The 26,020-nt window shown below is 45.2% G+C and overlaps 1 protein-coding gene across 2 annotated transcripts in view; it reads left to right on the top strand.

Moving 5' to 3' along the window:
* KIT (KIT proto-oncogene, receptor tyrosine kinase) overlaps window positions 1-26,020 on the top strand; it is an 81,189-nt gene that overhangs the window by 6,304 nt on the left and 48,865 nt on the right. The window lies entirely within an intron of this gene.

Raw genomic sequence — 26,020 nt, 5'->3', positions numbered from 1 at the left:
ACAGGGGACAAGACTTAAGATCTTATCTGAGGATTGTTCAGTCTTTCAGGTACTATGATGGTTGGGGTGGGTCCGGAAATTGGAGGGGAAGAGGCTGGAAAGGTGGGCTCTTGGATTAGCCTCGAGGAACATCCCAGGGAGGGTGTATTTAGTGTTGAGTTTGGTCCGGATTCTGAAAAGAGCTTTGAGGTCAGGGCTAAGGGGGACCTGACCCAGGAGTGGCCCTGTGGGTTGTGCTGACTAAGTCAGGGCTGCTCGCTCCACCATTCTTTGCATCCAGTCCCCAACCTGCTCCGAAAACTTGGACACCCCCTTGCGGTGGGTAACCAAGACTCAGGGAGGTGCGCGGGCGCACGCACGTAACGTGTGTGTGTGTGTGTGTGTGTGTGTGTGTGTGAGTGTGTGTGTTTACATTTTAGTAAAATACACATAACATTAACTGTCTTAATCATTTTGAGGTGTACGGTTCCATAGTGTCAGGTACATTCACGTCGTTGTGCAACCCATCTCCAGAACACTTTCCATCTTGCAAAACAAACTCTGCGCCCATTAAACACTCCCTGTCACCCCTCCCCCGGCCCCTGGCAACCATCATTCTGTTTTCTGTATTTATGAATTCGACTACTCTAGGGACCTCATATAGGTGGAATCATTCAGTATTTGTCGTTGTGTCTGGCTTGTTTCACTTAGCATAATGTCTTCAAGGTTCATCCATGTTGTAACATATGTTAGAGTTTCCTTGCTTTTTAAGGAAGGAAATGTATGGATATGTGTACGTGTGTCTGCATATGCACATGTGTCAGTTTGTACCATATTTTGTTATGCCTCCCCCTTTGGCTGTTCTGAATAATGCTGCTGTGAACGTGGGTGTACAAATATCTAAGGGAGAGTTTTTCAGGGGCCTCGTTGGGGATGGTCCGTCTCATGGCTGAGCTATGTGTTGATGGGGAGCTGGGTAGAGGGACGGTCATACTCTTTAGGTGGTCTCTGGGTGAAGGGGTGAGGGCCTGGGTGTGAGACTATGTGCTCTGGATGGAAGGGAAAACGTTTAGAAGACATGAGGAAGGTAAAGGTGGCCGACTTCATTCACTTGGCAAATTCACGGGCGTCTTGGATGTGTCAGGCATGGATGAGATTGAGGGGAAGGGGGGAGCAGGCATTCCCGTAGACATGGGTAACTGGGAGGACTGGGGGTACTATGAAATAAATGGAAAATAAAACCAGAGGAGCAGCAGCCCGTTTGAGGGGAGGAATATGATATGGGTCTCTGTTGTACTTATTTATTGACTGTTTACAGGCTGTCTTCATTTGAAACTCAATTTCACAGACACGATGGTAGATACAAATGAGATTCTTGTTAGGGTCAGGTCCACGTGAGGGCAAAACTATACCCCAAAAGTCAACAGAACATGGCTGTGTAATAGTAATGGTAGGATTTGGGGATTTTTAAAGAATTGTGTGTTGTGGATCAGTCACAATGAAAGTAAATTTTCATGAGAACAAATATATAGCAGGAAGCTCATTCTGCATTTCTTCTCCGCGTTAAGCCATTTTTAAAGGGTGTTCATTGGCTTCCTCAGAGAACAGAATGGACATTGTGGGTTTGAGGGAGGAGGACACAGTTGATTAAAGCTTTGGCAAATAGGCCCTTTGAAGGCAACTTAAAGAAATTGGATTTATTAAGCTGGAGAAGATAAGGTGAGGAAGTTTTTGGGAATGACAGTGTTCAAATATTTGTAGTGTGTGAATGAAGAATGGGACAAAATGAGAATAGTTTAAATTGCCCCAGAAGGAAATTGAGATTCTTTTTGGGGGGGGATTCTTTGATTGGAGGCTTGGAAAATACTTTGTTGCATTACCAGGGTTAGTTATAGGGTCTTTGCTGCAAGTATGAGGAAAGCCATGTAATTGTCACTTTGAAATAGTTAGGTCCTGGTTACCTCAGCTGGTTTGATGACCCTTTAAGGGCCCGCCTGAAACCTTTTCTAAATAAAATAACCAGCCGTTTTTCCTTCTTCCCTGCCTGGGCTTTGGGCAGAGTGTTTCTCTAAATTCTGGTTTGACTCTAACACATCCATGAACTCTTCACAATTTTTGGCTATATTGAAAATAGCCAATAAAGAACCCACAGCTTAAACTTGGGTTATTGATCTGTTGGGGGTTGGGGGTATCCAACCACAGAATGGATGGTGCAGTGTGATCACGTAAGCCGAGTGCCAAAGGAAGAGAAGCAAAAGGAAGTTTCGAGGTCTAGAGACATCGGTCATTGATCATAATTAACCCTAACCAAAGAACGATCGTGCTCTGTGATCCCCCAACTGACTGGTAATTTTGAGAGAAAGCCAGCCATGCTGCATGTGGGCCGAGAGATCTGTAAGGATGAAGGAAGTCCTTCTCCCTTGATTGCTCAGGGATGGATTGTTCGCTCTGTGGTTTACCCACCACCCTGACTTCCCTTCCCATCTGCTCTTTCCCTTTGGTCACTTCATGGTCATGGCTCAATGGCACATACCAGATCAGCCAGCCGTCCGGCGGGGGGAAGGTGGTGGAAATGAAATTGCAGTTCAACAGCTTCTAGTTGACTACGCCACTTCACTTGTCAGGTTGAAATGTGTGATGATGTCTGAGATGTGATCCCTGCCTTTGAGGAGGCTGGGAGCTTCGGGAAGATAAGGGCTGGGGTCGGCGCTAATGTAATAGGATTTGTAATAAGATTTAAATAACAGTCCTGGTCCAGAAGCCAAGATGCATGCATATTCATTACCCTTGGATTAGAAGGACTAGGCATCATTTCTGGAGGAGAGGGGCTGAGTCAGAGGAAGATCTGGGGCCCAAGTTAAATCTTGGTTCAGGAATTGGGTAAGGTGTGAATCTGAAAGGAAAGGGTTTCGGTTAGCCAGAAGACTCCTATTGGAAAGAATCTACTGGAAGATGAGATTGGGTAATTTCTAGGATTTTTTTTTTTTTTAAATTCGTCAGTAATTGCAGTATTTCCTACGATACCATATGTGGGGAGATTTTTGTTAAGTGTAATCTGGTCAAGTAGTTACTCAGAGAAATCAACTTTAAAAAGAATGGAAAAGTACAGACCTTACTTTTGCATGTATTACACATAATGTATGTACAATGGAAATCAAGAGTAGGTCCACGGATATGTACTTGGAGTTGCTTTTAAGTCCAGGACTAATTACCCTCCCTCACCTTCGTACCTCCTCACCGCCAGCCAAGATTACAGTTTCCGTAGGCTCCACATGCGATAGCGGTAATAGATGGGTTTTGGTTCTTATTAGCAGATTTTAAATATTTAGTAAAATGATATTCCAGGCATGTAGCAGTATGCATAAATCCATTCATTAAAAAAAAACAAAAAACAAAAAACAAACCCACTCCAAAAAGAAACAGTAACAAGCCCCAAACCTCCCAACCTTGATAATAAGGGTCCTGTATGGTTTAGGACATCTGGAGATCCTGCCCCGGGTTCTCCAGCCCTGCATTAGAGGGGAATTAGAAGGGAATTAGGGGCACTGGGTACTGGCCTCGCAAAAGCAGTGAGCCATGGGTGGGGCGGTGGCTGTTGGTGGAGGAAAAGTCAATCGCGTAAAGAAAGGGTGTGTGGTGGTACTCACCAGGGGAGTGCCTTGTTCCTGACCAAGTGGGAAAAAATAATAGGGAAAATGAAAAGAGGAGAAACCCATACTTACTCCTTTTCTTGTATCTTTAAGTTCCTGAGTGAGGCAAAATATCTAGCTTCTTTTGGATTTACCCCAGGTGACTCAGGTTATTTCAAAGGGTGTTTATAAAATTCTACAAAACAATCCCGGGCTGCCAGTGATTTACATAGAATGACCTCTGTAGGCAGTGGGCTTGCTTAGCGGAGTTAGAACAAAGGAGGTATTCTCACAAAGAACTTTGGAAATTATTTGGTGTGTCTTTTTATTGGAGAGAGGTATTTATAGAAAGGAATCTAATATAGATTTGGCTTCTGGGGAAAACACTGGCGATTTTGTAAGTGTGGTGGGGGGTGGGGGCATTGGCTCTCTCTTACTCTACTTGGCTGGTGCAGGTTTGAGAGAAAACAAGAGCGTGTTTAAAAAAATGGAGAATTATTCTACTTGGAAAGACTACAGGTACTTTTAAAGTAACTCGGTTTTTTGGTTTGTAAAATGTTTTAAATGCATTTCCATTCTAGTTTTCACAGATTTCTTTTTTAATGGGCGACATTGAGTCCGCGCACCTTGGGAAGACCTTCATTTTAAGAAATGGCCTGGTAAAAACCACACGGGCTGGTCATTAGGCTTTATGTCATTGTTAAATTGAACCCAGATTCTTCATTCAAAATACGTCATTCGAATAGCCGCTTGAAAATGCTTAATTGGGGATGTGGGAATGTTTTCTTCCTACTTATCACGGTATCGTCAGGATATTTACTGCAGGCAAATAGTAGACACGTTTCTAGCTCAACCAAAATGCACCACTTTCGTAAAAAAAAAAAAGAACCCCCCCTACCCCCCTTTTTGCTTTTTAAAATAAACTAGCATATGTAGAAGGGTTTATGAATTTTTTAGTGGATCTGAATGTGTAGCCTAATTTACATTTCTGCATTTTCAGGGGATATTATTTAAAATGATCACCTTAGCTTCAGGATGACTGCCTGCAGGAGAGAGGGTGGCCGGGGGAGTGGATGCTGGAGGGCTGAGGTGGTCCAGTGCCCGCACGTGAGGACGGTCCGTGGCCGGTGTAGCCGGCCTCTGTCTCCCCACCGGAAATCTGGAGCAGCAGCTCTGGCCATAAAACTGTAGTGCTTAAGTCTCATAGCTTCTCTCTTGGTCCCTCCTACTATCTTTCAGACTGACCTTACACAGTAGGAATTCACAGATTTGTTCATAAATAATTATTAAATCACTGGGGGAGGGGGCATAGCAGTGAACACACCAAGCAAAAAGTCTCGTCATCTTGGGGCTTCTGTTCCAGTGAATTCTTTCTGTCTCATGAGCCCAGGCTCCCCCAAAGAGCCCAGAAAGAAAAGAAAGCCTAGGGTCTCTCATAGAAAGCAGCTTAATTTAGATTTATTTCGGTTCCACATTATGGTCAATTAAGGAAGGAAGCTGAGAAAGGTAGGGTTTCTCAGAGGGTCAGCGGGGACTAGGTTCATGGGGAGGGAGGGGCTGGAGAAGGCAAACCAGAACAGGGCAAGAAGAGAAACGGGGGAGGGGGGCCAGGGGCCGACTCAGTGGGAGGTTTTGAAGATGTGGGTCCCTTGAGTCCTGTCTGCCACAGGTCCTGCCCTGGGAAGGGCTGAGCCCCTCAGTGCTGTTGCAGCTTTTCACCGCCCCAGTCTCTGTAGTCCAGAGTGGGGAGCCACTTGAGCTGGTGTTCCTGGAAGGACTCACCAAAGGGGGTTGAATCAAGTGTGTGTAACATGGGGGGAGCACAGACAGGTGTCTTCACTTTCCGGATTTCGGGGAGACTTTCCTGTGCCCCAGTGCGTTGTCAGTCTGGAGGCTTGGAATCCTTTTTCTCGGAATGTACCAGAATGCTTTTTCACAGCTGAGAGAGATGCTTCAGGGGTCCAGGCTGAGTGCTCTTCAGGATGTCTCCAAGGACTAGAGGCTCTTCGCTTCCTTTTAAAATTCATCCTTTTCTTGTTAAAATTGGACCATCATTGGATTTAATAATAACTACACTCCACTGATGGCACTTTGTGTCCCACTGGTCAGCGGCTGACAGGTATTCTGGGCATCATGCCCCACTCTCCCGTTACTGTAGGTGGCCTGGGTGAGGTGACAGCAGCTTGGCTTCAGCTGACTTTCTGCATTTTGGCCTGAGAGTGGTCTTTCGGAGATCTATGAAGTGATAAGCTCTCTGGTTTCAAATCAAGGACTCCCCCAAATGAGAATTGACCCTGTTGAACTCCTGAGGACTGGAAAGTTCTTCTCTGTCAGTTCTTGGGCATGGAGTAGGACTGTTATTGCCTTTGGTATTGTTAGTGTTGATTAGCTGGAAGGAATCCAAGATACCGACTGTCCAGCGATGGACAGTGGTACCCTTTGAGTTGTGGGCAAGAAGGTATATCCCCAGTGACACAGCTTTGGTGGAAGGCCTTCAAGATTCCTCGGGGGCCTGGTAGGAAGTCAGCTAACAATTTCGATGAAACGACCAGCTTGAGCTGCACAAGTGTGGGTACTGAAGTAATTACGGAATCCGTTGCTGTCATACCCTTGCCCCAGGTTTGACAAAAGACTTGTGTTTGTAAGTCAGAGAATTCTTTCTGTCCAGTGAGGTCATCACTGGTTAGTACCGACTGTTTTGGGTGAGAATTTCAGGGCCTAGTTTAAATAGACCCTGTTTAAATTTGCTATCAGTTAACTAGAGAAAGGTTTAAAAAAAAAAAAAGTAGGGTACCTAGAACTTTTGGACTATTCCTTGAGTGGTTTGAAAACCTAGTGGTAACCATTTTATTTTAAGATGGAACAGTTGAGGAGCGCCTGGGCAGCTCAGTTGGTTTAGCGCCCGATTCTGGGTTTCTGCTCAGGTCACAGTCTCAGAGCGTTGAGACCGGCCCTGTGTCAGGCTCCATGCTCATCCGGTAATCGGGGAATCTGCTTGAGGTTCTCTCTCCCCCTGCACACCACAGCCCCACCCCCCCACCCCCTGCTCACACACGTACACTCTCTCTCTCCAAAATAAATAAATCTTTAAAAAAAAAAAAAAAGATGGAGCAATTGAACCTCACATTAACTTTAAAATAAATAAATTACACAGGTGCCCGGCTGGCTCAGTTGGTTAAGCGCCCAGCCCTTGATTTGGGCTCAGGTCATGATCTCAGGGTCGTGAGATCGAGCCTTCAGAGCCTGCTTAAGAGTCCCTCTCTCCTCTCCCTAAAACCCCCTCCCATGCACTCGTTCGTTCTCTCTCTCTCTTAAAAAAGAATGAACTATATACATATATATATATACACACACACATATATATATATGTGTATATATATTTAGGTATATAAATCATGGGGATGTTTCAGACGTAGGTAGTAGTGTAATGAACCTTCCTATACCTGTCGTCCAGCTTCCCCAGTTGGATCAGCAACCAGCCTTTCTGCCTCATCTCTGTCCACTTCATCCTCCCATTATTTTGAAGCATATCTCATGCATCATGGGATTTCATCTATAAATGTTTTCAGCATCTAGCTCTGAAATACAATTCCCTTCCCCTAAACATAATGATAATGCCGATGTCACAGCCTTCCAAGTCAATATAATTCCACAGTGTTGTTGATAATCCAGTGTTCACATTTCCCCTACTGAAATAAAATAAATCTACAAATATATAAATATATATACACACACAAATATGTACACATTTGATAAAATCCAAATGAGATTCCCACATTGCAATTGGTTGATGTGGTCTTTAAGTCATTTCTTATTTATTTATTTATTTTTTAAAGATTTTATTTATTCATTTGAGAGAGAGATTGAGAGACAGAGAGAGTACAAGCAGGGAGAGAGGAGGCATCAGGAGAGGGAGAAGCATACTCCCCACTGAGCTGGGAGCCTGACATGGGGCTCGATCCCAGGACCTGGAGACCATGACCCGAGCCAAAGGCAGACACCCAACCACCCAAGCCACCCAGGTGCCCCCATTTCTTATTTATGATAGGTCCTATTCTCCCATTTTTGTGGAAGAAACTGAGTACTTGGCCTGTGCAGTTTTCCACAGTCTGAATTCTGCTCAGTCTGCTGATTGCATTCCTGTGGTGGTGGCTCACGTCCTCTCTGGTCCCTGTGTGTCCTGTAAATTGGTGATTTAGAGGTTTGGTCATATTCAGGTTTGATCCCCAACAAAACTACTTACTAATTGGTGTGTTCTTCTGTTATTTCACTTTCTTTTTTTGGTGTACCTTTGGGTACTGGCAAAGATTTGTATTTTTTCACTCTACTGGTTGCTTTTATGCTGATACCTTTTTATAATACCCTTGTTTTGCTCTTGGGAGAGGGTGCTGTTTTCTGTTGGTTTCCTCCTGTGAGTGACATTTAAATTAGCTAGAAGTCTGTTCTTTCTTCTCCCCCCGCCCTCCCCCCCCAGATTGGCATTTGAAGCAATATCCTTTCACCCCAGTGACTATCTGTACAATCAGGGAGCATATGCTACTTTTCAGATACTCTTCCCTCCCCTAATTTTCCTGATAGCTATACTAAAATTGCTTTATCAGAATATATCATAATCATATATTCTGCTGTCTCCTTTGTTACCACTCTTTTTTTCTACTCGTAAATACATATTTGATGCTGGCCACTGGTCCTTCTGTCCTGTCTTTCCTGGCAGGTTGGTTTTCTGCTTGATGCCTCAGGAAGCACTCACGGGATGTATTCCCTGCATTCTGTGTTCGTAACAGCTCGTCTGTCGCATTTATACTTCAAAGTCAGGTTGGCTGATATAAAATCCTTGGCTCATCTTTTCTTTGTGCAAGTATCTTTAATATTTTACGGTACTGTCTTTTGCCATAAAGTGTTGTCAAAGTCTGCTGACAATCTGATTTTCTTTGCCTCACATTTAACTTGGTATGTTTGCCTAGCTACCCAAAGGAATGTGTTTTACTTTTATTCTTTGAAGTCCAGTGGTAGTTGACAGTGCTGGCTGCTCTGTGTTGATTTTTCTAGGGACGTGATACGCCACTGAAATATGTAATTACCCAGGAAAGTTTGCTCGTGGCACAGCTTTTACTATGTGCCCTATTCTTTTGCTCCGGCTTCAGGAACTCCCATTGTGTGTGTGTTAGATCTTCTTTGCCTGTCTTCTATGTGGATCACTTCCTCCCAAATCTTTTTAGCGTCTTCGTAATTTATGTGAATTAAAACATTTTGTTCTTCTCCATCTTCCAGTTCTTTTAAGGCACTGTTCATTTTATTTGCTCTTTGCTTTTTTTAAAAAAATAACCTTTCATTTCTGAAATGATTTTTTCCCTTTTATATCTAATTCTTTCCTTAGTTCTTTACCTTCTTTAACTCAAATCTTCCATTTTCTCTGATCAACTGATATCTGGGTTTAAAAAATTCTGGTTTATGTGGTTCTTCATAGCTTCTTTGATTTAATTTCTTTTAGCTTGTTTTGAAATGCTGGGTTGGAGTTTACATCTGTTTTCTTTCTTTCTGGCATGATTTTATTGTCTATACTGGGAATGTCATTCTGCTCCTTGTTTTTTCTTTAAGTAACTATTTGGAAGTCAGCTGTGGTTCTTCTCTGTTGCTCAACATGAGTTTTCCTGTATTTTTTCGTGGGGCCAGTATAGCTTTTCTAGTTGCACAGTTCTAGAGTACCACTTACATTGTTTGCATGGAGTGGTGTGTGGACTCTACTTTTCAGCAGTCTAAGATCTTTCATTTTTGGTCCCCATACCCGCCTGCCCACCCCTAACTTTCTCCCTGTTTTGCTCTTCTTGGATTCATCCCCAGCAGTTTCCCCTTCCTATGCGGCTTTCTCCTTTCTAGTTCATTCATAAGAATCTGACCTCCCCCAACCTAGAACATTCCAGCACTTAGACATACATGGGTCATAATTCCCTCTGCACTTAACAGTGAAATTAGAACCTGCAAAGCCATCGACCAGTTTGCATGGGTATTCTCAGAATGGCTCCCCGAACTTTCCAGAGAGTATCTAATGGAAGTTCTTGAAGCTGTTGGTTGTCCTCATCTTCTCATTTATAGGGTTCATGGGAATACCTTATCCCCTGGTTCTGTTGTAGATATTGTTCCTGGGTTTTTGGTGCTGCTCTGTTTGTCTCTTTTTATGGTTGGGGTGGGTGCGGGTGGGGGAGATCAATAATTAGGTTGCTACCACTGTAGCCACCTTCCCAGAATCTACATAGACTTTTTTTTTTTTTTTTTTTTTTTTTTTGATTTTATTTATTTGAGAGAAAGCATGAGTGGGGGGTGAGTGGGGGGTGGAGGGAGAAGCAGACTCTCGGCTGAGCAGGGAGCCCGATGTGGGACTCCATCCTAGGACCCTGGGATCATGCCCTAGCTGAAGGCAGACACCTAACCGACTGAGCCACCCAGGTGCCCCTATGTAGACTTTTTAACATAAGATTTGGTAACCTTTTCGGGACCAAAGCAGCAAAGTCTTAAAACATCACTGGTAGCTGACTTTAAAAATAATGTTCTTCCAAAATAAGTTATTAAAAATGTGTTATAGAGAGAAAAGTTAGTGCTTGCAGCTTTCTGAAAACTGGAACCGAACACTTGATGGTGTACCTAGCATTAACTTCTAAGCTTACTTACGACAAAATGTAATGGTTGAAATCCTCAGGGTACCAGGAAGCTCCTGTCTGACCTGTTGTTTCTGAGGGAAATGTATAAAAAGTGACACCCTTTCGCCTTTGTTTGGCGTACTAGTCCTTGAGTTCCGAAAGAGAGAATGCTATTTTATGGTTTTAAAAGCATTAAACCACATTAATACTTTTAATACCATCTAATAAAGATGTAATCATTACCTAATTAGGTGTATTTTTCACTTTCAGCTTTTTTTCTCCCATGAAAAATTTGCATATCTTTAATTATAGTCATTTGAAAAAAAAAATGCTTCCAGGGCTTGACATAATATTAATTTAGATTTCCAAAAATACTTAATTTCTTTCCTTCAACTTGAATTTCCTTTAGTTGGCCATTGATTTAAATTACCTACTAGAAGTTTCCAGTTATAGAATTGGCCTCTTTAGCCCCCCTGCTTTTAAGGTTAGCCATTATTGTAAAGTCATATAGGAAGGAGTAAAACTTTCTCAATGGACATATTGGAAAACTTTAAAAAAAAATTCTGGAAAACAGAGTAAGATCATTTCAGACATTTCCTCTTATTTGCTATGAAGAGATAAGAAGAAATCATTCTGAAAACAGAGCTGGTCATGAAGAATTCTTTGCAAAAGGGTAGCAGGCTTAATGTGTTGCTGTGAGTGAATGTCACCCAAGAAAGATTAAGGGACAAGTGAGCACTCATTAAGCAAATTGACCAGCAAGCGTTCTGATGAATGTCGCAACAAATTTGAATAAACGAATTTTGTCCATTAGTGTGCTTTTAGCCCAGTGTGATTGTTTTGGTCTAATTATTTTTTATTATTTTTTTTCAAATGTAAAATGACTGCAGAATTAACTATTGCAGCAATTTTCTGATTAGCAATTGAGAAAATTGGTGGATGGTATCCGACTCCTCACCAAGACATGTCTGTGATGTGATAGGGCCGCGTGCAGGAACACAGACCCTCTGGGGAGGAACAGATTCTCACCCACTGCAAATGGGAGCTGGGAGGCCCCACAGGATCAGCATGGGCTGTGTGGGCTTGGGCTCGGGCCCTCAGACGGAGTGCACCAGATTGAGGTCTGATGTGCTGCAGAAGTTGTATTTGCCACCCAGTGTCACTGTTCTGGAGTCCTGTAGCTGTGACTGGTGAATTCTGCAACATTTCCCACTTCTAAAGCTTGGGGATTTGAGAAATCTGTGCCCGAGTGTCTGCCAAAGCTTGTCAGGGGGACCCAGTGCGAGGCCGATTTCTAGGTGTAAAAGCCAGGCAGATTTGCTCACTCAAGAAAATCTGTTTTTTGTAGGTTTGCTTTGACTTCCAAGATACAGATACTGGTACAATTTTTTTTTTCCTTTTCTTTTCTCTCTCTCTCTTTTTTTGTTTGTTTATTTGCTGCACTAATGCTGTGGGTTTCCTTTGGTAGCTGATGGTCTTGGGGGGTTGGGGAGTACCTGCTTCTCCATGTGTGGTCCTGGACCGCAGCAGGGGCATCACCTGGGACTTCTCAGAAATGCAGACTCCCCTTCCCCACCCAGACCTGCTGAAATGGGAAGCTCCGAGCGGGGCCCAGCGGTCCATCTTAACAGCTTTCCAGGTGACTCTGGTACAGGCTGAGGTTTGTGAACCTGTGGTCTTACAGTCCGTGGGTCTTTGTCACAGCGTCAGGGCAGTGATCATTGAAAAGTTAAAGCTCGTGTGGCCTCCCGAATGTCAGACCAGGGTGCAAGTCTCCGTTCTCTTTCTGTTGCACTAAAAAGATAGATATGAATTTCGATTAGTCCAGACAGGAAAACAGACGATCGCAGTGCTGTGGGATGGTGCCTCAGTAGAGGCGGCAGGGGGCCTTCAGAAGAAGGTGTGCATGTGGGGGAGAGGGGACAGGAAGGCCCCTCTAGAGGGGGTATTGCATTGTATTTATTTTATTTTATTTTTTAAAGATTTTATTTATATATGGGAGAGAGAGAGTGTGCATGAGCAGGGAAGGGCAGAGGGAGAGGGAGAAAGGATCTGAAGCAGACCCCCCACTGAGCAGGAGCCCCATGTGGGCTTGACCCCAGGGCCTTGAGGTCATGACCTGAGCCGAAACCAGGAGTGGGTGGTGTCACCCGCTGAGCCAGCCCGGTGCCCTGAGGTGGTGTTGTGAAAGGACAGATACGATCGTGGCTCTGTCTGATTCAGCCCAGGTAGAGCCCCCTCCAGGCGTCCCGTGTCTCCTGGGCGTCTCTGTTTTGCACACAGCACCTGCCGTCACCTCGGCTGTCCGTGCTTTCGTCACTCCTTACAGGTGTCCTGCTCCTTGGCGCTGTGGCCTCTGCAGGAGCCGTCCCTGTGCCGGCATCCCGGGGCCCACGGTGCTCCCTGTCTAGTGCACGCCAGACCCCAACCAGACCCCAACTGGCATGTTGCCTTTGCGCAGCTTTTCGGCCCCCCAGGGTGGGTCAGGTCAGTTCTCACTGTACAGCGCATTTCATCACCCTCATCACATTGTAATTATACAATTGTATCGGTACTGCTTTATTGCTTATCCGTGGAGCCAAATAGAAATTCCATGAGGGGAATAGTCCTCGCTTATTCCCTTGCTGCCCAAGGGCCCAGCAAGGAGCAAACATTCAGTAAGTATTTTTAGATGAATGAATGAATGGATTGTGGGGGGGACAGTCCCCTTCTTATCCCTGGGTCATCGGGCTGCTTAATGTATGCGGTTGGAGAGAGGTGTCACCTCCTAAGTTTTATTTATAGGATCAGTTGCCGCAGCCCCTTGCCGGGTGGCAGCGAACTCTCGTAACCTGATTCTAATTTGGGGTCTGGCTTTTGGGACACCCAAGAGAAGAAGTTCTTGAGTATTACTTCCCGGGGGGATGGGAACGGTGACAAATCCTCCTATCTTGGAGACATTCATAATACAGGTGCCAGAAGCCAGCACTGGAATGGTAAAGGTGGCATCTGAGACATTTCAGGGAAATGACCCTTGTCCCTCCCTTCTCCCCTCGGAGCCTCGAAGAAGGGCTGCCTGCTTTGCTCACAGAGCTTGATGCTGGGGCACTGTATGTATGCCCACCCACTTCCAAGTCCATTTACGAGAAGAACAGAGATGGCCTCCTTTGCCTTATTTTAGTCGGTTTGTCTTGACCTGGATAACGCCGGGTTTGTCATTTCTGTTCTAGGAGAAAGCATGGCATTTGCTTCCCTGAGGCAACAGCTTCAAGGTGGGGGCATTTGTCTCAAATAAGACAGTAAGTAAGCGGTGCTGATATTTAATAGGATTACCAATAGCCTGCATGTGTATAATTTATAAAAATACATATATTGAGAAGGAGGGCTCAATTTTTTTTTTTTTAAGATAGGGTTTTCAAGACCCAGTGGGTAAAGATGCTGACATGCTTATGGGAATCTTGCTTTTAATAGAACTGATCTGTTGCCTGTTTGTAAAGTTGTTGATTATGGTGTGTAGTTGTAGTTTTGTGTTTTTTTTTTATATTTGAGATACAACATACTCTCTCATACCTATTGTAAACTTCTTTTAGATTAAGTGAATATAATACATGCAGTATGTTTTGGAACAAAAGTCATGAACACAATTTCTTACTCCCAAGAGCTGTAATCAGAATAGCTCTAATCTGCTGAGCTGGCCAGCAGTGTGGAGAGTGCACATGGCTATAATTCTATGTTTTGGTGCATGTATCCTTGTCTATCAGATGCCATTTTCCCTCCTAACTGCAATCATGCCACCTTCCCCTTCTCTTCTGCCCGTTCTGGATCCCAGCGTGGCTCTAATGTTTTCTCGGGTACTCCCTTGCCCTCCTCCGTTGCTGTCAAGGCATCATAGCAAGTAGTAGTAATAGGACCATTTACTGCTGCAAGGTGCACGTAGGACTTGGAGAGGAGGTAGGAATCCTGAACTATCTTACCGCCAGTTAGAGCTGTGAAAACTGAGGCTCGGAAAGGTCAAGGAGTTTCCCCCAATGTCTCACATAGCTTGGATTGGAATTCATGCTTGTCTGGCTCCAAAACCATCACCTCTCATCGTCCCATTCCTGTTGCTTCCCTTGCTCCCAGAAGGTCAGAGAAGCACCATCATGGCCAGGCTCTGAGCTGGCTTCTAGACTTTAAAATACTGCTGAATAAAGTTAATAGAAGTTGCAAGATTAGTACAAAGAACTCCAGGATACCCTTCACCTAGACTCTCTAATTGTTAACATTTTGACACAGTTCCTTTGTGTATATCCATATTCTTTTTTTTCTGAACCATTTGAGAGTAAGTTGCTAACGTGCCTCCCGGAAGAGCCATCTGAAGGAGACTCTGCCTTGTAATTTACGAGAGCATTGAAGCCACCCAGAATGAATGCCTTCTGCCCTCCACCCCAGCGTGGTTCCCCCCCTTTCCTGTAGCGTGGGACCTCACTCCAGGGAGGGACACCTCTGAGGGTCTTGCTTTCACCCTCAACCTTAATCTGAGTTTTTCAAATTCAACGCAGACCCTTAAAACTCATCGGCCTTCTTGGAAGTTGACTCTGTCTAGCACCTAAAATCAGAACCTCTTCTTGGCAAGGTAACACAAAGGCAAATCAAACGGGGCTTTCTGTAGGTTTCTACCTATTCTGTGAAGAGAGGAGAGGGGATTCCTCTCCGCTTGTTATCCCCAGTTGCAGCTAAACTGTTGTCCCCGCTAAGTCAAGTCTGTTTGCAAGACGGTTACCAATGCTGGTAACTTTTTCTGTGGCCACCGCCTCAGAAAAATTCCCTTTTAAAAAAAATTAATACTTTTGTTTTTACTTCCTTTGGTATAAACCAGCCCTGTGGCTATAAAACGACATTTTGAAAGTGGAAACAGAAGGAAAAAATGTTCTGTCTGGTCTGTGTATGGGATGGAGGGGAAGGTGCAATTTCCCTTATCTGACAGGTCCATTAAAAGCAGGATTTAGAATTTATTCACCAGTAAAATTTATTGATTTACCCGTTATGGTGAAAATGAGCTTAAATACCTATTTGAGCCAAGCATAATTCCTAGCGTTTTTTAGAACTGGAAAATCAGGGAAGCCTTTCAAAAACATAGATCACGTTTGGAGACAAGGTGCCTTAGGAAATGAACCCAAATGTCAGGATGAACGGATACAGACGAATATGGGACGTACATACAGTGGAAAATGGCGAAGGGTTAGAAAGGAAGTGTTGACACCTGCTAAAACATGGAAGAACCTTGGAGACAGTAAGCTGATTTAAATAAGCAGGACACCAAAGGACAAATATTTTATGGGTCCACTTCAGTGAGGTTTCTAGACCAGTCAGTTCGTAGAGACAGAAAGTAGGAATGGTGGTTGGCAGGGGCTGGGGGCGGGTGGTGGTGGTTTGGGGAGTTTCTGTTCTGTGGGTACAAAGTTTCAATGATAAAGTTCTGGAGGTGGATAGGGGTGTTAGTTGTACAACATTGTAAATATATTTAATGCCACTCAATTGCATAATTAAAAATGGTTAAAATGATAGATTTTATGTTCTATCTATTTTGCCACAACAGAAATAAAAGTACCCCACTGGCATATATTTATGTTTTGTAAATACTGACAAGCCCGCCCCTTACTTATTGGCGTTTTATTTGACGTCATCAGGATTAGATGCTATCGAATGAGAGCTAGAGTTTATGATTGGCACGTAGTATTATTTCTTCACATTTTCATTTGCTGCGAGCACAACCTCCTTTCCCCCCCTGAACCAGGGAGCTGGCATTTTGAGGAATTCTCAGTTCCCGGTGAGTCAGCTTTGGAGCTCCCAGTGTCCACACGGGCCCACGCTGCCCCACGTGCCCAGGACAGTGCTCATGTGAAGGCAGTTTGTGCCCAGTATGTCCTTCTGCGAAATCGTGCAACGGTCAGCTGCAGCGTCGCTGTGTGGAGCGTGCAGCCTGAAGGGTCGGCTTGAGCTGAGACACGCGCACTGGCTCGTCCTTGGTGCTGGGTAGGTCTTGGGCTAAAGCTGGCCTCTCACTAGGATGGTTGACCTGCCCCCATGCTCTTTTTGCCCTGTTCCTTTTCACTTTGTTCCCCCAGTCCTTCTTTAAGTGACGGAAGTTAACATTGCAAGAGGTCAAGAGCTCCCCCACCACCCCCCCAACTTCGCAGGTGGCGAGGGCCGGGTGGTGGTTATTGTATTCAAATCCTTAATGCTTCTTATCTGGTTCTGATTTCAGTAAGTGCTTTCCAGAACTCAGAAACACGGAAATCTGCCTATTTACCATAGGAGCTGTGCTGGGCTATTGGGAAAAACCCCCTGGAAATGAGAAAGTTCCTCTTTTCTGTGGCGGGGATGGATCCTCGTATATTGTGCTTGTCAAATCCAGACCTTATCTGATTCCCCAAAGACCAACTGCATAATGGCGGATCAAGGTTTCCTCTCCCTGTGTGTCTTTGAGATCGAAAGAGGAAGTCCTGCTTCCTCCGGCATTGGCTTGTATTCTTAGGATGAGTGAGTAGGAAGTGTATTAAGTCGTCCTGTGAAAGCTGCTGCTGGCGCGCTATGCGTAGCTAGAAGAAATCGTGCAAAATAATCAGCTGAGACGGGCCCTTCTTTCGGTGTTGACTGATCGGACATCGCCGCATTTTCTGTTCACTTTGTAAGATGGAAGGACCAGGGATCGGAGTCCACGGATAGGCCCTTCTAATTCTGTGTTCACGCAGTAGTTTTATTTTTTTTTTATTTTTTTTATTTTTTTAAAGATTTTATTTACTTATTCGACAGAGATAGAGACAGCCAGCGAGAGAGGGAACACAAGCAGGGGGAGTGGGAGAGGAAGAAGCAGGCTCATAGCAGAAGAGCCTGATGTGGGGCTCCATCCCAGATCGCTGGGATCACGCCCTGAGCCGAAGGCAGACGCTTAACAGCTATGCAACCCAGGCGCCCCCACGCAATAAGAGAATCTCTGCTCCTCATTCTTGCCACAGTTAGCTGAGTCCAGCCACTGCATCGTGACCCTCATGTGGTCTAAGTATTTAATTACAGATCCTAGAATCCTGGAGTTCTTGATGGCCTCTTTATAATTTTTCAGAAGAGGAGACCAAGTCCTAGAGAACCTCAGTGACTTGCCCAAGATTTCAAATCCACAACTTGTGTGTTTTCCCACCATTACATTTTGTCCCCTTCACACCCTTCACTAACTGCTCAAGAGCAAAAGTAGGCTGTTATACATTTTATCTAAAGCATACAAATATTGCCTATCTTAGCAGAAACCAATTAATAATTTTGCTAGCCTCCTCCAACCTGAGAAAAGCTGTGACAGATGTCCTATCTTTAAAAGGCATTTACTGGAAGTTTGAATCTTCGCTGCCAGGTCCTCTTTAGTGAGTTTCTTAGAAGCAAGCAGAATATTTAACATCTCCTTGATCTTGGGGTGTGCTTTTCAAACAGCAAAAATAGCTGTGGGGGCGGGGGGGGGTCTTCTCTTGCCACCAGAGGGCATCCTTGTGAATCAGGAAATAGTGGGAGGATGGAATCGGGGGTCCCAACTCTGGTGACACTCCCGGTGGTCCAGTGCTGAGGGATCTGAGTGGGGAAGTGCAGCAGAGGACGGGCTGTGCGTGCTTGAGCCTGGGGTCCCAGTAACAGCTGGAAAAGCAAGAAATGCAAATACTCCAGGAGAGGGTCAGCAGCACAGGTGACATAGCAGTGCTGGGTTTCTCCAAGCACGCACCTTACTGGTTCTGTGGTTAAGGCAGAAAATAGAGGAGCTGACTCGGCCCCTAAGAGGAAACCACTCTCTGTAGCGGAGGCAGGAAGGGCCCAAACCACAGGTGAATCCACCCAGGCTGCAAAGCCCACAGAAAGGTGAGTGGGTGAGAAGGTAGGATGGGGGTGATGTGATGTGGCCTGCCCCTGCCTGCCCAGAGGAGAGCACCCCTGCTTATGGCGGGCCATCCCTTTGTAGCATCGGGGAGCCTGGTGAACCGGTCTTCCTTGGCCATCCATGAGGATTCAGGACGCACATGTCCTACCACTGGCCCCTTTGTGCCACAGATATATTTCTGAAAAGAGGACCCTGGAACATAGTGTTTTCACCTTGGCTTTGGTGCCTTTAAACCCCAAATGGGCTCATGCACCTTGCGGCCGCATGTGTCAACCCCTGAGGTCAGGCATCAGCAGCACAGGACCCTGGGGCAGGTTCCGCTTTTTGGGCTTCCCTTCATCACTCCTCTCTCTGTCCCTGCCTCCCATTCTTCTGTGTTCCCCATTCTCACTCAGAGCCCTCTGGGAGCCGCTGCCTCCCATGCTCTCCAGCTCCAAGAGCCCTCCCTCCCCCTGCTTCCCCTGCCCCCGGCTGGCCCCAGGGTTGCTCTCCCCCAACAGCATGTGCAGTCAAGGCTCCTATTCTCCCATATCCCAGGACTGTAGGACCACTAGGAGGTCCTGGTGTGATGGGTGCAGGGGTGGGGCTGGGGTGTTGGCGATTCCCACATAAGGCCAGGGTTCTAATGAGTGATGCAGGATATGGCCTGGCTCTCTATCCCCCTCATGTCTGTCAGTGACCAGTCCTGTGTGCTGAGGGTTGTGCGGCTGGTTCTCTGTCCACTTCTGCTCCCCTCCCTGCTGCCATGTCCTCGGAGATTCTGGCATTCATCTAGAAGTCCCTCTGCACCACCTTGACCGGAATTTCCTGGTTCTCCTTTACCAGAGGCATTGCCATCTCTACCCTACTCCAGCCACCTTGCACCTGTCATTTCCTTTCTGTGCTCTCTATTTGTACTCCCCATCCCCTCCGTGGATGATTTTATGGACACCACTGGTGACCACCCCCTCCCCTCATCACCTACTGGTGGGTATGTTTGTGTCCCTGACACAACCCCCTGATCCCCAGCCCAAACTTTCAGGATGTCCCAGTGCCACCTACTGGTCCAAATATGCTTCTAAATCTGTTCCTCCTTCTCCATTGTGTTGGCACCCCATGTCCCCATCACCTAAGCCCAAATCAGGTGTCTGTCCTTCTTCCTCTTGCTTCTTCAGTGCCCAGATCCAGCCCACCCCAGGACCCTTACCCTTCAGTACTATCCTTCACTGCTCCCTGAGGGGTCCCCCCAAGCACATATCAGAAGCTCCCCATCAGGGTGGGCTCACCCCCTTACTGTGACAAAGGGGGGCCCTGTAGTGATCCTGCCCCCCCAGAACCTTGCTGCTGTCGTGATTCTGAATGATACTGTGCCCTTAACTAGGTCTGTGATATTTGCTCTTGTGGTTCCCCTCACCTCATAGACCTTTCTCCTCCTCTCCCCCTGGGCTTGGACAGGTCACACATATTCTTTAATTTGGGCTTTGAGAATCCTTTCCCGACCCTCTTCTCCCCGCTCCCATTTCCCTGTTTGCTGTGCTGGCTTCATTCTGCGGTAATTCTCTCCTTGTGAGTCTGTTTTCCCTGCTGGGCCCTGACCCCACCCAGGACAAATAGTAGGAGCTCAGTTACCATTTCATCAATGAAGACAGTTTCAGAAGTGCTTGCTTTGTTACTGATCCCTCTCTCTGCCAGTAATGACTAATGCTCCAGCTTTTATTTCCCTGTCCTTTGGTTCCCTTCTGTCAATTAGTTCATCATCATTAGACCGACATTGAAATATACTTAAGGAGGTGCTTTTTTAAACACTGTGGTTCTGTGAAGTCTTCGTTATTTTGTGATTTTAAACAGACTTTCAAAGGCTGATCATTTTACGGTGGTATATTGCTGCAGCTTGAGACCATACACTGGCTCAAATACTGAAACAAATTTTGTATAATTACTACAAATCCTGTGCCTAACGTCGTATCACGCCCTGGCATGCAAAAAGAAAATTTCTTTCATTTTTTTAAGAACTAAGTACAAATTTGCACCATGCCAAGGAAGTGGTTTTTGAGTCCGCAGACATAGGAATATTGCAGGGAAATGCTTAAGACAGTGAGGACATCGTGTCAATTACTTACTGTTTACCTTGGGTCTAACCTGAGTAGATTTTAACAATGACTCGTTCCATGTAGGTGCTTTAATCTCTGTATTACAAGGTTAAAGATCCATCTGAACTCTCTCTTACCCAGAAAATCCTTTGGAAATAGCGGAGTTGTGAATCTGGAATCATGTGATACATTAGGGCTGTTCTCAGACTTGTCCATGGAGGTGCTCTCAAAGGTTGAGGGTAATAAGGATTTGGGTGGTATGTTTGCAAGTATGTGGCTGTAAGGTAGTTTAGTTTCTTTGAAAGCTCATGTTTTTCTTTTTTTTTTTCCCTTTTTTTCTCCTTCCAGCTCATGTTTTTCCACCTGAATTTATTTTACTATTTGATGATACGTAATATAAAAGAGTGTTTAGAAATTATTTGTCACTGACAGAAATCGACCTTCGAGAAGACTGGTTAAAAAGCATCCAAGATCAGAAATGCTGCTCTGTAGGATGATGTCTCAGATTACCTTCCCCTGTCCTGCACCTGCACGGCTAGTAGATGTAGTAATTCCTTCACCACGCGTTTATCGTCCCCTTCTGTATTCCTGGTGCTCTGTGAGGCTTTGAGAATAGAGATAGATACAGACTTTCGTTGGATTTTGAGAGCTAACCCTATTGGGGTGGGGTTGGGGTGGGGTGGTCCTTGTAGGATGAGCTTTTCCTGACTGCCACACACCTTCATACTCTAAGAACTTCACCTTCGCCTTTCCCCTCCTTGAATACACATATAAACCTGGTCGTATGCAGATGGGACAAAGGCTTGCTGGCCAGCCCTCATGGTCCCTCCCTCTGGACCTTTTCATGATGCTTCTGGGCAGAATAGTAGCTGCTCCCTTTGAGACCTGGGGCGTGTTTATCACCCTTCCATATTTTTACTTCATTTGTATTGGCTTTGTCTCTGAGACTTCAGTGGTTCTGGTAGCATGAACCCAGCGCAGTAGAGTGGCGGCCATTCTGGGATCCTCCATCCCATGGTTTCCTTTACTTGGTGTGGGTGATCCAGAGTGGATTTCCGGCACCCCCCCCCCACCCCCCCGGGCCAAGAGCATTTTTTCAGATTTGTTTGGTTTTCACTGAGCTCATACTCCCCTTCCCCCACCCCAGCTTTATTCTATTTCCAGTACCATCTACTTGTTTTTAAAGCCTCATGGGTGTTGTGGGCAATTACTAGGATCCTTCCATCTTGGTTTTTATCCAGTTTATTCCTGTGGGGATATAAAAGTATGTCAGAAACAGTAGGATATACAAATCATTAGCTTTTTTTTTTGTAATCATGAATTGTGGTTAAATAGTACGTGAACTGGGGCGCCTGGGTGGCACAGCGGTTAAGCGTCTGCCTTCGGCTCAGGGCGTGATCCCGGCGTTCTGGGATCGAGCCCCACATCAGGCTCCTCTGCTATGAGCCTGCTTCTTCCTCTCCCACTCCCCCTGCTTGTGTTCCCTCTCTCGCTGGCTGTCTCTATCTCTGTCGAATAAATAAATAAATACAATCTTTAAAAAAAAAATAGTATGTGAACTACAGAGTCGCCCGACGACCACGGAGCTTTGAGCTTTGTCTCAGCTGCGGCTCCCGCCGTGCTTCCTCAAACCAGAATAGGCCTCTCCACGTGGCTTTGCCTCCCCGCTGTTATTTTACCTGGTTCCTTATATTCGTGTCCAAAGGAGAAAAGGTTTTGAAATGACTCCCTTACTTTTAACCCCAGCGTAAATCCAGTCTTTGCAGCTTAGACGTTTGCCAAGCGCACGAAGCCCTTAGGGGAGGATCTTTGAGAAAAGACTTGCAGTAACGGTCGACGTGGTCCAGTCACTACCGAGGGGACTGAGGAGCACCCCAAAGCTCGCGCAGGGGGCTCTCACACGCACCGGTCATTGAGAACCCTGCTGTGAGCATGGGTGTGCGAATATTGGAACAAGCCCGGCCCGGACTCTCCATGAGTCTCTGAATGGACAGAGCACAAAGACTACAGGTGTACCTTGAATAGTTTATTTTCACTTAAGAAGGATGGACAGCTGCATTTTTTTTGATGGAGAAGCAGAACCTTGTCTTTGAGTTTTGGCTGACCTTGAGATTGGGATGATTGGCAGGCGCGCTCAGCACACACCACACCCGGGATGGGAGTGAGGTCTGCAGTTCCTAACTGCAGTTTCCTTCAATGACGGGCTTGTGAACCAGCGCAGGGGGTGCACCCCCACCCCCGGCGTGTGAGCTCCCCTCCCCCAGTCTTCTCATGTTTCACCCACGGTTAATTGGACACGCGTTTTAGTTGAGCCGCGCTTAGAGTGTTTCTTTGTTATCAGAGAATCAGCAGCTCATTCCCAACACGCATGCACACACACACACACACACACACACACTCCTATTTCATCAGTTTTCATAACATGCACTTAATTTGTATATAAAACAGACCACAAGTCTAACTTAGAGAAACAGGGTTGAGAATAAGACCACGTGGCTGATGGTGCAAGCAGGAGACCAGAGGTGCCGGAGGGAAGAACCTAGCAGTCGCAAGCACCCAGAGTCCCCTGGGCAGTAGTCCCTATGGTTTGAAACTTAGTCAGCCCACAAAGTGGAAAGTGCTTTTATGAGTGCCTGCTCAGGGTAGGATAGTGGAGAGATGGCAGCCAGGATGCCGTTTGTGCCCTCAAGCACAACGCTGTGGAACAAATAAAAATAATGATAACAATTTTTTTAAATGATGGGATTTAAAACAGTCCGGGGGCTCACAAAGGCTACTACCGGGGGTCAGACTGGGCAGCTAAGGAAGAGCCAGGGTGCCTGAGAAGGGTCGAGGCTTCACTGGCCAGGGCCTTGAAGAATTGTTTTGCTTTGTTTTGTTTTGATTAATGCTAGGGGTTTTTTATTGTGGTAGAAATACACACAACATAAAATGTACCATTTCTAAGTGTCCAATTCAGTGCCATTTGGTACATTCACAGTGTCGTGCAACCATCACTACTGTCCGTTTCCAAAACTTTTTTTTTAATCATCCCAAACGGAAATTCTGTACCCATTAACCTCATTAACTCCTCATTCGTCCCTCTCCCTAGCTCTTGATAATCTTACTCTACTTTCTGTCTCTCTGGATTGGCCTACTCCAGGTGCCTCATGTAAGTAGAAGCGTTCCACATTTGTCCTTTTGTTTCTGGCTTATTTCACGTAGTATCCTGTTTTTGAAGTTCATGGATGTGGTAGCCTATGTCAGAATTCCCTTCCTTTTCATGGCTCAGTAATACTCCATTGCAGGCACCTGCCACATTTTGTCTATCCGTTGATCTGTCAGGGCACTTGGGCTGTTTCCACCTTGGCTATTGGAGATGCTGCTGCTGTGAGCATGGGTGTGCGAATACTGTTTGCATCCCTGCTTTCAGTTCTTTTGGGTATGGTTGAATTTTACACGAGAGAAAGAAGTTATAGAGGGTATGTTGGCATTTATCTTGATTCTGTTAAAATCTTGCAACATTACGGACTGTTCATAAGTGTTCCTTTTCTCCCTTATTTATGCTCTTTGAGAGCAAGGACTGCCTTCTAGGTTCGGCACTTAGCCAGGTACCTGGGATGAATATATAAATATTTGACCAGTTCCTGGAGTTCCTAGTCCAGAACCATCATACACTATGGTATTGGTTCCCAGAATGGTAGGTTTTGCCATCTTTTTATTTTTTTTTTCTTTTCTGGCTCATTAATTAACATGTGTTCAGAGAATTGAAAACAACTCTTAAATTAGCCTTAGCCAAACACAATTAGGGAAGTACATTTTCTAATGCAAAGAGTCCTGATGTAGATAAAACCCAATTCAACAAACATTTCTTGAGAACTTGCTATGTACCAAATGCATTTTGAAATGTGTAATTTCAGAGCAATTTCAAAGCCCAGTTGGAATACCTTATTGGTATTGAATTTTAAATAGAATAAAGGTAGGTACATACCTTTAAACATGAACCTGTAGTCTTTTTTTATTGTGAGAGCATCATAACAACATTCAAGATAGTTTGGAAAAAAGAGAATAAATAATACCCAGAGTCCCACTCTAATATAAACTCAATTTTCATTTTATAGGGTGAGTTGGAGAGTTGAACTTATAATTTATTTTGAGAACAAAACCCTTAGTGCTTCGGGTGGCAATTATTTTAAAATTTATTTTTTAAAACCCTAGAAGTAAAGCAGAAGCCAGTGATCTCAAATTCAGAGTCTGCTTTTCTGGAGATACCCACAGCCGTTTAATGGATGAATGGAGCCACTCCCTTTTCTAAGTGGAGCAGCGGAAGTGACATCTGTCCTCTTTGGGGGATAGCGCAGTGGACTGTTGACACCTGTTACAGGGGCTGAGTCTTTCGGAGCTTGTCCCCCCTCTGATATTTTGGGTGTTCGGGTATCGAACGGAATGTTTTTATGACTGTTCCAGGGGAAAATTACAATTTAAGATCCTTGGAGTAGGTGGAGGAGGTAAGACCTAGATTTAGACCACGAGTGAGCGTCAGTACAAATGGATGGGTGATGGGGCTGGACGTGTTGGACGGAGTTAGGACAGGTGATTGTGGTTAGGGACCAACACCCGTGAAAAACGGGGCTTTCCACATGGCAAGAAGGTTAATTGGTGGAGTAGGTGTGATCTGGGGACATGAGCAGAACGATGGGGCTAGGAGGGAATGGAGCTGTTCACAGGCTCCTTAACCAGCCAGTCCAAGAATCTGTCTTACTGGAGAGGCAGGTAGGGGTCCAGAGGAAGCCGCTAGAAATGAGTCCCATGAAAGTGTTTTGTAAGCTGTACAAACCACCTCTGGTAGGGTTTTGGAGGCTGGGAGTGGGGTTGTTGAAAGATGGTGGTTTTTTAGGCTGATGGATCTCAGGGCTCTGAGGTTTGATGAGTTGGGAGTGGAGTGGCTGGAGGTGTGAGATCTTTCAGGAGAGGATGTTATCTCTCCAGGAGGTAGTAAGTGGCTAGTCTGGGGTGGGGCAGCAGGAGTGGAAAGGCAGACAAGGATGAGAGGCAGAGGCTCCAAAGGAAAGATTGCTAGGGTTTGCTGCCAAAGAGGGAGAAGTCAGGCAGGAACCTGTTTGGGAAATGATGGAACCGTTTGTATTCATAGGAAGTGAGTAAGTCAGGACTGACTGGAGGGGTGGTAAGAGGTTCTGTTTTTAGAATGATTGTGTCTAACATTTACTATGTATTTTCTGTGTGCTCCCAAACAGTTGGGAGTGTTTCGTATAACATTAGCCTTATGAAATAGGTTCTGTTACTGTCCCTACTTTGCAAATGAGGAAACCTAGACAGAGTTGATTGGTAACTTGCCTAAGGATCCCACACTTACTCTCTGGCAGAGCCAGGAGACAAATCTAGAGTCTTAACTCAAGAGCCAAGCTCTTCCTGAGTATGCTTTACACTGTAATAGCCAACATCTATTCAGCGTGCCCCGTCCTGTGTTAAGCTCCTTGCATGTGTTTGTCACATTCGATTCCCATAGGAACACTATGAGGTGAGGGTATTTTTATCATTTTCCAGATCTGGAAACTTGGGCACAGAGAAATTGAGTGGCCTGCCTTAGGTCACACTTCCATTGGCATGGTAGGTCTCCGGAAGTCAGCAATATTTTTTCAGCTGGATTGTCATATTTACATATGCTCTTAAGAGCCACTCCTGAGAAAGCTAAATTGATTGAAGTATATTGCAATATAAATTCTTTAAGAATTTTTGGATTAAATTTTCTGTCAACGTCACTGCTATTCGCTTGGAACTACTCCCTTTTTAAAAGGGGATAAATAATTGAAATAATAGTGTCTCCATTTATTG

The sequence above is a fragment of the Ursus maritimus genome, unplaced genomic scaffold (assembly GCF_017311325.1).
Source record: "Ursus maritimus isolate PB19 unplaced genomic scaffold, ASM1731132v1 scaffold_8, whole genome shotgun sequence".
Taxonomy (NCBI): Eukaryota; Metazoa; Chordata; class Mammalia; order Carnivora; family Ursidae; genus Ursus; species Ursus maritimus.
Note: the sequence above shows the minus strand (reverse complement) of the source record. Positions and strands in the feature narration are given on the sequence as shown.